Genomic DNA, 12,462 nt, shown 5'->3' on the forward strand with positions numbered 1-12,462 from the left:
GCCTGATGCTAATTGTGTTTCTGAGGAAAGACGCCTGCTTTAATTTTTAATTAGGAATCAGGGCAGTGTGGGAGCAGGCAGCTGCAGCTGGAGGTTTTCCTCAACGCTGGAGTTCTCCTTAACAAGCACCCGCAGTCCAGGCCGGCCTCTGTTAGCGCTGGACACCACCGCTTGCACTGGTGGGAGTGTCTTAATGCCTGTGAAATGATCATGTAATTATTTGGTAATGGAATGCCAGGATTTTGCCTCTGCAACAATCTTTCCCAGTGGGTGAAAGAATCAAGAGAAGTTGGAGATGACCAGGGTAGTGGTGGGGCTCCAATGTCGTTTTGATGGGATGGGGTCGCCACTCCTCCCAAAGGCATCTGGGAGTTCTGCTGGAAGTCCCAGCCTCTGTCAAATGGGATTTACCTGCAGCCTGTTTCTCCTGGCCTGGGGCTGTGTTTAGCATATTTGTTGTGGGTAAAATGATCTGTGCAGACAGTGTCAGGTAGGGAGTAATTACCTCGGTACCAGGGTGGGGTGATGAGCCTCACCTGCTGGTGGGAGCCCCCCTTGGGCTCCTGGACTCCAGCAAGGCCCTGGGCAGGTGTGGGAATGCCACCCAGGGTCTGTGTACTCCTAGGCGGGTGCCTCCTGGTAGAGGCTGGCCCATAGGTCACACCACGTGTGACAGGCTGTAGACACTCTGGGTACATTTACAGATGCTCCACTCTTTTTCCAGAGGCTTTTATTTTATTTTTTAATTTTTTTGAGATGGAGTTTCACTCTGTCGCCCAGACTGGAGTGTAGTGACACGATCTTGACTCAGTGCAACCTCTGTCGCCCAGGGTTTCAAGTGTTTCTCCTGCCTCAGCCTTGCGAGTAGTTGGTATTACAGGTACGTGCCACCACGCCTGGCTAATTTTTGTATTTTTAGTAGAGACAGGTTTCGCCATGTTGGCTAGGCTGGTCTCGAACTTTTGACCTCAGGTAATCCATCCTCCTTGGCCTCCCAAAGTGCTGGGATTACAGGCGTGAACCATCCCGCCCGGCCTCAGGAGGCTTTTAAACTGCAGCTCTGTACTTTGGTCAACTATGGGACACCCTGGGGATGGAGAGTGCAGACCCTCCAGGCCAGACGGCCATGGTTTCCACCCTGCTGCTCCACAGACTGTGGGGAAATTATTTCTTAACTTCTTTGTGCTTCACTTTCCTCTCTCGGAAGCAGGAGTAGCAATAGTACCTGCCCGACAGGGTCACCAGGAAGATTAAAGAGGCAGTGCAGGTCCAGAATCCCCTATTCACAATTCTGAATTCCAGAAAGCCAGAAACCTGAATTTTTTTTTCTGTAATGTATTTGGCAGCCAAGTTTGACCTGAGCTGATGTGAAGCTATTTATGGTCTTTATTTCGTTCACATTGGTGAATACCTATATGTTTTGCTGCAGAAATAACAGTGTGCCTGACTGCTTCTGGGGCATTCCCAGATATGCAGCAAATGCACTGTCTCACCTTTCTAGAATCTGAAAAAGTCTGAATTCGGGAGCATATCTAATGGTTTGGGTTTGGGGTAGGCAGTTGTAGACAGGCAAATAAAAGATGTGGGCCGGGGGCAGTGGCTCATGCCTGTGGTCCTAGCACTTTGAGAGGCAGAGGCGGGCAGATTGCCTGAGCTCAAGAGTTCGAGACCAGCTTGGGCAACATGGCAAAACCTCGTCTTTACTAAAAATACACAAATTAGCTGAGCCTGGTGGTGTGTGCCTGTAATCCCAGCTACTCGGGAGGCTGAGGCACGAGAATCTCTTGAACCCAGGAGGTGGAGGTTGCTAGTGAGCCGAGATCACACCAGTGCTCTCCAGCCTGGGTGACAGAGCGAGACTCCACCTCAATAAATAAATAAATAAAATAAAATAAAATAAAATGTGTGGGGCACCTCTCCTGGAATAAGTGCTGAGCAGACATTAGATGGAGCCATCACCTGACCCATCTCACAGAGCAGCATTGCCAGATTTCTTCCTATTCCTTTCTTCTTCCCACTCTTGGCCATGCAGGGCAGGGTGGGTGGTGGTGGGAAGGTTTGTTTGCTTGGAAGTCGTGTGCACGCACACATGCACACCCATGCTATTCCTCTTGGCCGGAGGTGGGACACCTTGTAGCGGGTGGACGCTTTGCTCGGGACCTCATGAAACCATCAAGGCCAGGCTTGGTCCTAGGGTGGGCTATAGGACCTGGGGCCCATGGTTTGTCTCTGTTTTGGACGTGGCTGCTGCCAGGGCTTGAACTCCCTGCAAGAACCAGATCAGAGGGTACCCCTTCACATATCATCCCTTACCCTCACTGCCTCTCCCAGGGGGCAGTCATCCTTGTGTTGGAGGGCACTGCCAAGTGCATGCTGACACCATTTCTTCTGTGCCCCCTGGGTGACCAGGCACAGCTAATGAGGGAAGCTGGGCCTTCCCAGTCCCAGGAATCCTGTTGGCGCTGAAACACCTGAAGGGGCTGTGGCGTGTGGAACTGCAGCTGCCTACGAAGGAAGGCAATTAGGACAGCTGCAGGTGGACCGCCCTTCTTTTATGTATTTACTTTTACTCCCCAATAAGACATCTCCTTCAAGAGGCTTGTCCCCTGGCGTTGCTGGCCTGACTCCCTAAGGGAAGTAGCCTCTGCTCTAGGCTGCAGGCACAATTCCATTCCCATCACACTGGCTTTTTAAAGAGCCCACACACTTTAAAAGGATGATTTAAACGTCTCGCCTCAAGCCGGTGTTGTCAGCTAGCTATAGTTTATCTCTGCGTTTGGGTTGTAAAACCCAGCAATTAAGAAAATCTTCTTCAGATTAATTGTAGCCTATGTTGGCTGAGAATGAGGCAGCGTGCTGTTTCGCTTGGGTTTCACAGCTTATGAGGCAGGGGGAGCCGGAGCATGTGGGGAAACTGAGTCCTGACAGAGGAGTCCCCTTGATGCAGACGGCACAGGGGGCAAAAGTGGGCAGGACTAGAATGCAGCCCCAACTCCTGCTCTGCCTATTCCTTGGCACTAGGGTGGCTGCCTGCATCTAGCTGAGCCTGGCTGCTGGCAGAGTTGGACAGGTAGGGACAGCCGCTGGTGACCCATGAAGTGGGAAAACCACGCCCTCCCATCCTTACACGGCCACAGCTGCTAGGGGGTCTGAGACCTTGGGACCAACCTGCTGAGCTGGGGCACATGTGGTGCAGTCCGCTTCTTTTGCAAGGAGCCATATTTCTCTCTGGCTTCCATCTGTGGGCATCTGCACTGATCTCTCGCAGAGACAGGTTGTCTGAGGGTTGGTTGGTGGCTGGGAGAACTCAACTAGTGGGTGATACCTACTGTGTGCTGGGTGCCGAGCCAGGTGGTCACATCCCAGAGACCCATGCTGTCTGCTTTCCCCTTCCAATGTCACCAAACAGAACTGCTGGACTGCAGCAGCTCCTGCCTGCAACTCTGGGGCCCTGGAGGGAGCGTCCAGCTCTGGCGTGAGCCTCCCTGAGTTTGTCTTCTTGGCCTTTTTTCCTCTCTTCTCGTGGCGGGGCCACTACCCTGATGCAGGGAAACAGACAGATTTGGCTTGCCCTTGGCGTCTCCTCCCCTTCCTATCCTGGTTATCCTCAATAATCCCGTGTGTGGCAATGGCAATCAACAGTTTACAAAGCATCTCCACAGCCATCATTCCCCTCTGACCCTCATTGCAGCCCTGTGAAGTAAGCAGAGCCAAGGAGGGGAAACTGAGGCTTAGAGTAGAAGGGAAGCTTGTGTAGGACTGTTTGGCCCTGGAGTAAGGAAGCAGGAGCCCTGGCTAGGGCCCAATTTCCCAGCCCAGCTGGGCTCTGTGTGTGGGGTGACCTGGACAGTGAGGGGTGACATAGACGGTGAGGGGGTGCAGGGGGAGATATCACCAACTCTTTTTTCTTGTGGTTCTCTTCTGAATCCTGATGGTAAGAGAGTGAAGTTGTGGGCTTTCCAAGGGGTCTCTAGGTCCAACTCCTGTCTGGTGGGCCCAGATCCCATAAGGATGAGGTTTGCACCCCACCTGGCCTGGCTACATCCTCTGGGCTGCCCTGTCGGCTGCCTGCTGGGCTTAGCTCAAGAATGGCTGAGAGGAGTCCATGGCAGGCAGGGGACAGTCCTGCTGCATCTGAAAGAAGAGTGCCCCATATCCTGCTCCTTGGGGATGGTGGCCTGGGCCTCTAGGGACGCCATGTAGGAGATAAGATGGATTTCTTTCTTTCTCCCTCTCCCTGTCCCTGTCTCTGTCCCTGTCCCTCTCCCTCTCCCTCTCCCTCTCCCTCTTTTTTTATGGAGTTTCGCTCTTGTTGCCCAGGCTGGAGTGCAATGGAACGATCTCGGCTCACCGCAACCTCTGCTTCCCGGGTTCAAGTGATTCTCCCACCTCAACCTCCTGAGTAGCTGGGATTACAGGCATGCACCACCATGCCTGGCTAATTTTATATTTTTAGTACAGACAGGGTTTCTTCATGTTGGTCAGGCTGGTCTCGAACTCCTGACCTCAGATGATCTGCCTGCCTCGGCCTCCCAAAGTGCTGGGATTACAGACATGAGCCGTCGGCGCCTGGTCGAGATGGATTTAAGACCATGCTGCACTCCCCCCTCCCCACTTCCTGTGCTTACTAAGGGTTACCACTGGGGAAGGGGGACCAGGCACTGAGCTAGAAACTTCCCTTCAGTCCTCAAGCAAGGAAGGAGTCATAAAATGTTACCATCTTCATTTTATAGTTGAGGTTTGCGGCTCAGAGAGGGGAGGTCACTTGCCCCAGGTCACACAGCATGTAGATGACAGAGCCAAGATTCAAACACAAGCCCACGTGCTCACCTCCCTGCCCACCCCTCCTTCCTCCTGGGGGCCTGGTGCTTACTGGGGCTGGGGCTGGGAGAGCCTGCAGGCTGTGGGTCTGCAGCATTAGTGGGTTAGTGGGAGCTGTTTCCCCAGGTCCTACTACCTGTACTGAGGCTGCCTCAGGTGGCTCTGACCCTCTTGCCACCTGCCCTGTATCTTGGCTGACCTCCAGGGGTTCCAGGGGTCAGTTTGGGCCCTGCCAATCAAGTGGAAAGCAGGATCCCTAAACAGGAGCAGACAGCTACCACTAGCTCAGTGGGACCTTCTGGATGGAGCCTGTGTCCAGGTTCTTTTTTTGAGCACTCCCTGGGGTCTCAACAATGCTGCTCACCTAATAGGTGCAGGGCAAGGAAGGTAGGAGTCCCATCCCAGGAGGACTCAAGGTTTGCAGAGTCAGCCTCTGAGTGGTGGGAGCTTAAGCCTCCCACCCCTGCCATTTCGGGGCCTCAGTTTCCAAGTCTGTATAATGTTTTCCCATTTTACAGTGACGACTCTGTGTACAGGTTCTTTCCCACCTCCTGCTCAGCATGGGAGGGGTTGGGGGGGTAGGGGCGTGAGGACTTGGTGAACTGCATGGAATAGGGCCACACTCCTGGGCCTAGGTTGGGTGGTCTGAGGCTCTTGTAGTTCCCAGAGCCAGAAGCCAACTTCAGGCTCTCCTACCTGCCGGAGTCCTGCTAAGGAAAGTTTGCAGTTGGGAGAACAGGTTGCCTTGGGAAGGAAGGTGGAGCAGGGCTGGGCATTAGCATGCAGCTTGCAGCCACACAGGCCTGTTTGCACACTGTCTCTGCCAGCCCAGCCTCCTCACCTCCCTAAGCCTCATGCTCGTCTTCTTTATTATGATTATTTTTGAGACAGGGTCTCACTCTGTTGCCCAGGCTGCAGTGCGGTGGCACAGTCATAGCTCACTGCCCCCTCAAGTTCCTGGGCTCAAGTGATCCCCTGGCCTTAGCCTCCCAAGTAACTGGGACTACAGGTGTGTAACACCACACCTGGCTAAATTATTTTAAATTTTTTTGTAAAGATAGGGTCTTGCTATGCTGCCCAAGCTGGTTTTGAACTCCTGGGCTCAAGGGGTCCTCCTACCTCAGCCTCCCAAAATGCTGGGATTATAGGCATGGGCCACTGTGCCCAGCCCTCGGTTTCCTTTTCTGTGACATGGAGATAACAATTGCTTTTACCCCAGGGTGTTGCTTAAATACCAATAGAGCAGGTCTTCAGAAGATATGGTCTGACTCTGGGCCAGAAGTTTTCTGAAGGCTTCCCTCCATCCCAGTTGGTTCCTCTTTTTACACTGTAATTTCTTTTATCCAGTTTTAAAATTCTCCCCTTCCACACACTGGGGATGAGGGTTGAATAAGAAATGGAAAGTAGTCAAATGGCTAGCTCTTGTCTGGCTGTGCCCTGACCCGTGCTGTCTGATGGTCTCCTCTTGGGCCTTCATGCCCACACCTTTCAGTTGCCAGAGTGGCAAACACTGACCCAGTTTGTTCTGGACTAGGCATTTCACTGGCATCTCTAATGAAATCAGTACAACTGCCCCTTGAGATAGGGACTACTATTGTTTCTTGTTTTTTGGATGAGGAAGGGGAGGCTGAGTTAGTAAGTGGTGGAGTTGGGATTTCAACCAGATCTGGCTGACTCCAGGCTTATTTCCCTGTGGGCTGAGCACCCAAGGAGGCTCTGGGCCTAAAGGCGGAGCTGCAGACTGGCCAGTTTAGAGGCCATGAGAAGAGAATTTGAGGTCGGTGTTGGTGATGGAGTCGGTGATGGGGCTGGCCTCCTTCCTCCCCACTGGGCCATGGGCTTGTGCTTACCCCCAGCATTGTGCTTTCCCACCCTGCCCTTTTTTTCTGGGGTCCCAGCCCCCCTCCCCTGGCCTTTTGTTTCCCCTCCTCCATTGCCCTAATGATTTAGCCCAGGTGGCAAGTTGCATAGAGAAACTACTCCAGGGAAATAAGAGTCCTTACTACCAGCCTGGGCCTCAGGTGTGCACCCAGCGGCCCTCCCTGGGGCTCTGGTGAGCTGGGCCTCCCCCATCTCCAGCTGTTAGGCAGGAGCTGGAGGAGCTGTGTGTTTTGTGTGCACATGTGCTTGTGTGTGGTGTATATAACTCCGGGTATGTCTGTGCATGCATGCATGCAACTGAGCCTATATAACCATGCGTATGTAATGTGTTATACGTGACTGTGTGTATAGAACTGTGTGTCTGTAACTTTATGCGTGTAGAATAGGCAACCGTGCATGTATGTAACTGTTCACTTATAACTGTGTGTATGTAGCTGGTGTAATACCTGATCGTGTATATAGAACTGTGTGTGTTTGTAACTCTTTGTGAATGTAACTGGCGTGTGTAGGTGACTGTGTGTCGCAGGTGTGTTTACGCCTCTGTTGAAGGCAGATGGGGAATGGGGAGGCATTAAAGGCGTGAGGATTGGGAGCGGGGCCCCAGGAACGTATGGTAGGGGCTACAGTTACCGCCTCTGCTGGTTAAAACGCTCTTTGTAGAACAGAGTTACACACATGTTTAGATAATTAGAACAAAAGCCAAAAGAACAATTCCGTTCAAAGGGACGAAGCTGGGAGGCGGGGGCCAGCCAGGATCTGGGGGGCCGCATTCCGTCTCCCCAGCTCTCCCCGGCCTTCACTGCGTTTTGATCGCACTATTTAGAAAATCCCTTTGTCGTAGGATAAACTGACATTGGCCTGCACATTTCTGCTGTGAAGTTTGCTGTGTTCTGAGACCCACTCGGGACAGCCAGGCCATTAGGAGCTGATTAAATGAGCTAATTTTAATTTGTTCAGTGGTTACAGATGCAGAGACCTTTCCATGCCCTTTTCTTGAGGCTCTATTTATTTATTAATTTTCTTTTTTTCTGAAAAGAAAAAGACCTTCAGGTCTCCCTTCTGTCTTCCCATCCCCCCTTAAAAATAAACATATGAAAACATTTTTAACTAGAACTTCAGCTGGGAAAGAGACAGCTGGATGATGGCTTTGTGGGATTGGCCTCCAGAGGTACTGATGGGGAGCTCCCCGAGACTGTGAGCTGCGGTGGGGTGGGGGGGCGGCGATGCCAGGGCTGGGCCACCCACTGTGGCTGAGAGCGAGGAGCCGAGGAGCCTCCATGAAGCCTGTCAGAGACCTCAGTCTCACTTCCAGGCCTTTGCTCTTTCTGGTCCTGCTGCTTCCTTCACTTGGCGAATTCTTCTTCATCCTGCTGGTCTCCACGGAGAGTCTGCTTTTTCCAGGAGGGCTCTGGCACCCTCACCGTGCCCCTGTTCTCCCCCCAGGCCCCACACACTTCTCCTAGCAAACACAGAGGATCAAATGTTGTCCCTCTCCCTAGGCTGTGAGCTCCGCAGGCCAAGAGCTGCCAGTGTGGCTCACCCTCCTACCCTCACCACCTAAGTGCCTGCTGGGTTGTAGGCACATCAGAGACATCCTGTGGATAACCAAATGGGTGAATGAATGAATGCATGAAAGGATGTGTGGGTGACGTCTGTATTTACTGAATGCCGCTATCCACCAAGCTCTTGATGGCAGGACCCTGGGGTCCCACCAATTTGGAAGTGCCGCCCCTTGGGCCTCAATGCACTGTTGAGAGTTGAATTTCCAAATATGGCGGTAGTGGGGACCTCAGGCCTGCCCGGCCAGGCCAGTCCCCAGCCCCAGGCCCAGCTCTGCTGAGAACCTGACCAAGGCTGAGCAGAGGGAAGCCAAGGGAAGAAAATTGCGCAGTTAGTTGGCTTTTTACAGCACTTACAGGCAAGCAGGCCTTGGGAGTACAATGTGCCCACAATGAGGGGCGTTCAGAGCACAAAAGAGCAGGGACCCTGGGGCTGCAGCCAGGGGCCACCCCTGATCTCGCTCAAGCTGCCTGGCCCCTCCTAGCTCGTTCGTTTTAACACCACCTTTCGCTCTGGTTGGGGCACCTTTCGGTGAGCAGCGGGGTTTTCCCTGGAGCTGTGCCCTGGCTGTGGCCCGGCCAGTTTCCAAGGCCTGGTTTTCATTTGCTGAGAGCTGCTTCCCGCAGACAGCTCCCCACCCACCCCACCCAGGGGCCTCCCAGGGGCCGTCCCCCCACCCTGTCCTGGCAGACAGGGGCAGTGTCCGAGAGAGACCCTTTGCTCCCTCTCTGTGGTCCTCCCTTTAACCCCAGCCTCAGCGCCAGGCCCTGGCATGGCGCCGGCCCCAGGCCCTCCTCCTCTCTGTAGAATCTCAGAGCTGGCAGGGGGGCCAGAACTCCCCTGTCGCCCCCGGGGCCTGGATCCCTCAACTGGGTCAACATCTGGCCGCGTGGCCTGAGCCCTGGGCCTCCTCTGTCCTCTCCCTCCCCATCTGTGCCTTTTCCCAGCCCCTTTTCTTCCCCAAGGCCCTTCCTCTCCCGCTAGCTGGGTCCTCCGCCAAGCGCCGCCGCGGGAGCAGCACACCCTCGGCCCATCCTTCTCCGCCGGCCCAGGCGGGCGGGTGGGGATGCGTCCCGTGGCTGAGATCACCAGTGGGCCGGTGGGAAGCGCCTCTCCAGCCCTCGCCTGCTCTGCCGCCGGGTCCTGGGAACCCGGGCTCAGGTTCTGGCCCTCTTGGCATCGGCCAGCTTGCCCTGGGATGCCCTGGTGAGCTGGGGGAGAGGTAAGCGGAGGCACAGGACAGTGATGAGGGGGTGGCTGGGCTGGAAGGGGGAAGAATGAATAAAACAGGCTGGTGTCTGCACCGGAACGCCAGAGTCCCCTTAGAGAGGCTCCCGGCGCGTTGGGGAGCAGAATGTTTGCTGAGAGTGGAATGAAATCCAGAAGGAAGGAAACGTTTTCTCTGGAATGAGAGAGGAAAAGTGGGCGGCCAGCTGCCAAGCAGGTGGTGGTGGCCAGGGTGTCAGACCTGGGTCGGGCCCTGAGGCAAGGGGATGGGCGGACCCTGGGGCGCACCCTGACTCCTAGGTCTGGAGCCCCTCCCTTGCGTCTCTCCTGTCCTTCCCTCTGTGCCCCACCCATTGACCTCCTATCCCCCCTGTCTCCCGTGGGGAGGGCGGGCTTGCATCTGTGATGGTTTTTGCACCCAAGTGCTTGCCTGCCTCTGGCTCCTGCCCTCTCCCGTGCCCTCCCGAAGCCTCGTGTCTGTCCCACTTCCTGCACCTCTGGCCGGGAGAGAGGCCACCAGAGTGCAGCTGCCGGGCCGGACTTTGCCACCTAAAAAGCCATCCCATCCTGGGCACTGGTCCCCTCTCCAGTCACAGAGGCGGCATGCTAAGGAGACATTGAGACCAGCCTCTGAACTACTGAACGCCAGACTGTGATTCCTGATAGGTTCCGCAGGGCCTGGAGGGGGCCTGGGGAGCCTCAGTGGTAATCGGGGGTTTCTCGTGGCCGGCCACTTGTTCTCCTCAGGAAGAGGCTGGTGAGTTTCTTTCTGTTTATGTGGTAACCAGGCTACCGAGATGGCAAACTTAGGTTCTGCAATTACACAGCGTTTCAGAAGCAAATTGATAGGATAACGTGTTATTATTGGCTACTGGGTTAATAGCTATTTTGGCAGGAGTACCAATCCTGCGTGGTGTTGCTGGCACGGGGTGTGAGAATGGCACGATGGGGTGGAGAGGAATGGTGGGTGCGCGTTGCACAGAGCTGCAGACTTGGGAGGACTCTGGGGGCCTCCTCTGCCAGCGCCTGCTTGGATAATGCTCAGTTCTGATTAGCTGTTGCCGAAAACAAGACCAGAGAGGTTGAGAGACCAGCGTCAGATCACACAGTGAGTTGATGCTGGGGTTGGATTTTGGGTCCCTGTGGGGTTTTGGATGACAGCTTGGTCTGTGATCTTAGAAGGCAGGGCACATACCTTCACACTGAGCCCCATGCAGGCATCTCAGAAAATGTGCCCTGAAAAGTTTGCATGCTCTAGCTTCAGGGTGCTTGCACCTGCTAGATCCCTGTCCGGGATCCTGGCTCTCTAGATTCCACCTTGGCCTGCTGCCTTGTTTGCTTCTAGTGTCTGCTCAAGTGTTGCCTTGTCACCTGTCCGGAGTGGCACCCCACCCTCCACCCTTTTCCTGCCCTGCATTTCTTCATAGCAACATGTGATTTACTATAGACTGATTTATTCCTTCTTCAGCAGGAAGATTTAGTCTTTTCTCTTTGCATTGTAAGCTCACTGAGGGCAAGGACTTTGTTTCTTCACACCCTATCCCCAGATCCTCGAACAGGGCTGGCAGAGTAGGCACTTATTCACATTTATAGAAGGAATAAATGAATGTAAATTGCAATGTCATTTTAAAAAATGGCTGCCATATAGTAGGTGACTCGCTGTTTGTCCTTCCTCTTGGAGGATGGTTGGAGTCAGGGGGCTCCTGTTATTCCTGTCGCTGAGAGGAGGTCTGCAGGCCCTCCTTTGGGGCTCATCAGGAGATCATTTCTTCTTGGAGACTAAGGGAGTTCAGAAGGGAGTGGATTCCTCTTCACAGGAAGGGACCAAACCTCTTTGGAGAAGGGATTTAAGGACTGGGTGGGGTGGACCAGAGCCCTTCAGGGGCACTGGCTTTCTTTATGACATGACATTGGCAGGAGTGACATAAGGAGGTGGTAAATTGGGGTTGCCCGCGGGAAGGGTAACCTCGAAGTAGGGGTGGAGTTCCCCAAGGGCATGGGTCTCACGGTGAACCACGGCTCTGCCCAGCGGTTTCCGTGTTTGCTGCCAGTGGTCTGGAAACCACACACAATGATCTGTTCATTGAGCATGTGCCATGTGCCAGGCGCGGGGCCAGTGTGCTTCACCTGCGGTATCTGATCTCATCCTCTGCACAACCCGAGGAGGCAGAAGGGATTCTGCCTGTTTTTCCTCTTGGTGAAGATTAGAGAGGTCCATTAATGTATCCTGGTTTACACCACTGGTCAGTGGTGGAGCTGTGATTTGAACGGAGGCTCTTTGGCTCCAGAGCCTTCTTGGACATGATCCTGATGCCCCCGGAATGCAGCCTCCATGGTATAGGGCTTTGCTGGGCGTGCTCACTGCCCCAGAAATTGCAGCAGAGCCTGGCACAGACGAGGCACTCCATAAATATTTCAACAGTGCAGTCGCTGGCTGATCGAGTGAGTGGATGCGAGGAGTTTCCCAAGATGAGCGGGAAGTGCTCACTTTTTACTGTTGGTCCATTGGACAGAGAGAGGGAAGCCCAGGCTGGGAAGGAGGTGACACTGACTTGTGCTTGACTGGCCCGACTTCCTCTTGAAAAAATTACAAAGGTGCTGCTTGGCTGTGCATTCCTTGTGGAGGGGTGCATTTGTTCACATGTCCTGGTTAGGAAGTAAGGAAGTTTCTGGTGAGTTTTGGGGGTCCCCCCTGGTGGGAAAGACACACATGCCTGCACGCATATACATGCCTACTCACATACCCTTATTCTCCAGTGTGGTGTGTGAAGAAAGGCATGCACTTGAGGGGGTTTTCCTGGAAAAATATGGAGACCCCCACCCCAAATCCCACTGTTGAGTCTGTATCTTTTTTTTTTTTTTTTTTTTGAGACGAAGTGCATCCACTTGAGGGGGTTTTCCTGGAAAAATATGGAGACTCCCACCCCAAATCCCACTGTTGAGTCTGTATCTTTTTTTTTTTTTTGAGACGAA

General features: G+C 53.8%; 1 protein-coding gene across 1 annotated transcript in view; it reads left to right on the top strand.

Moving 5' to 3' along the window:
- Positions 1 to 9,349: 9,349 nt before the first annotated feature.
- LOC105519275 (zinc finger protein 423) overlaps positions 9,350 to 12,462 on the top strand; it is a 171,714-nt gene continuing 168,601 nt past the window's right edge. Inside the window, exon 1 of the mRNA XM_011952586.1 lies at positions 9,350 to 9,484. The gene's annotated coding sequence lies outside the window, so the exon portion shown is untranslated. The remainder of the gene's footprint in view (positions 9,485 to 12,462) is intronic.

This window comes from Colobus angolensis, unplaced genomic scaffold, assembly GCF_000951035.1.
Source record: "Colobus angolensis palliatus isolate OR3802 unplaced genomic scaffold, Cang.pa_1.0 Scaffold343, whole genome shotgun sequence".
Classification (NCBI taxonomy): Eukaryota; Metazoa; Chordata; class Mammalia; order Primates; family Cercopithecidae; genus Colobus; species Colobus angolensis.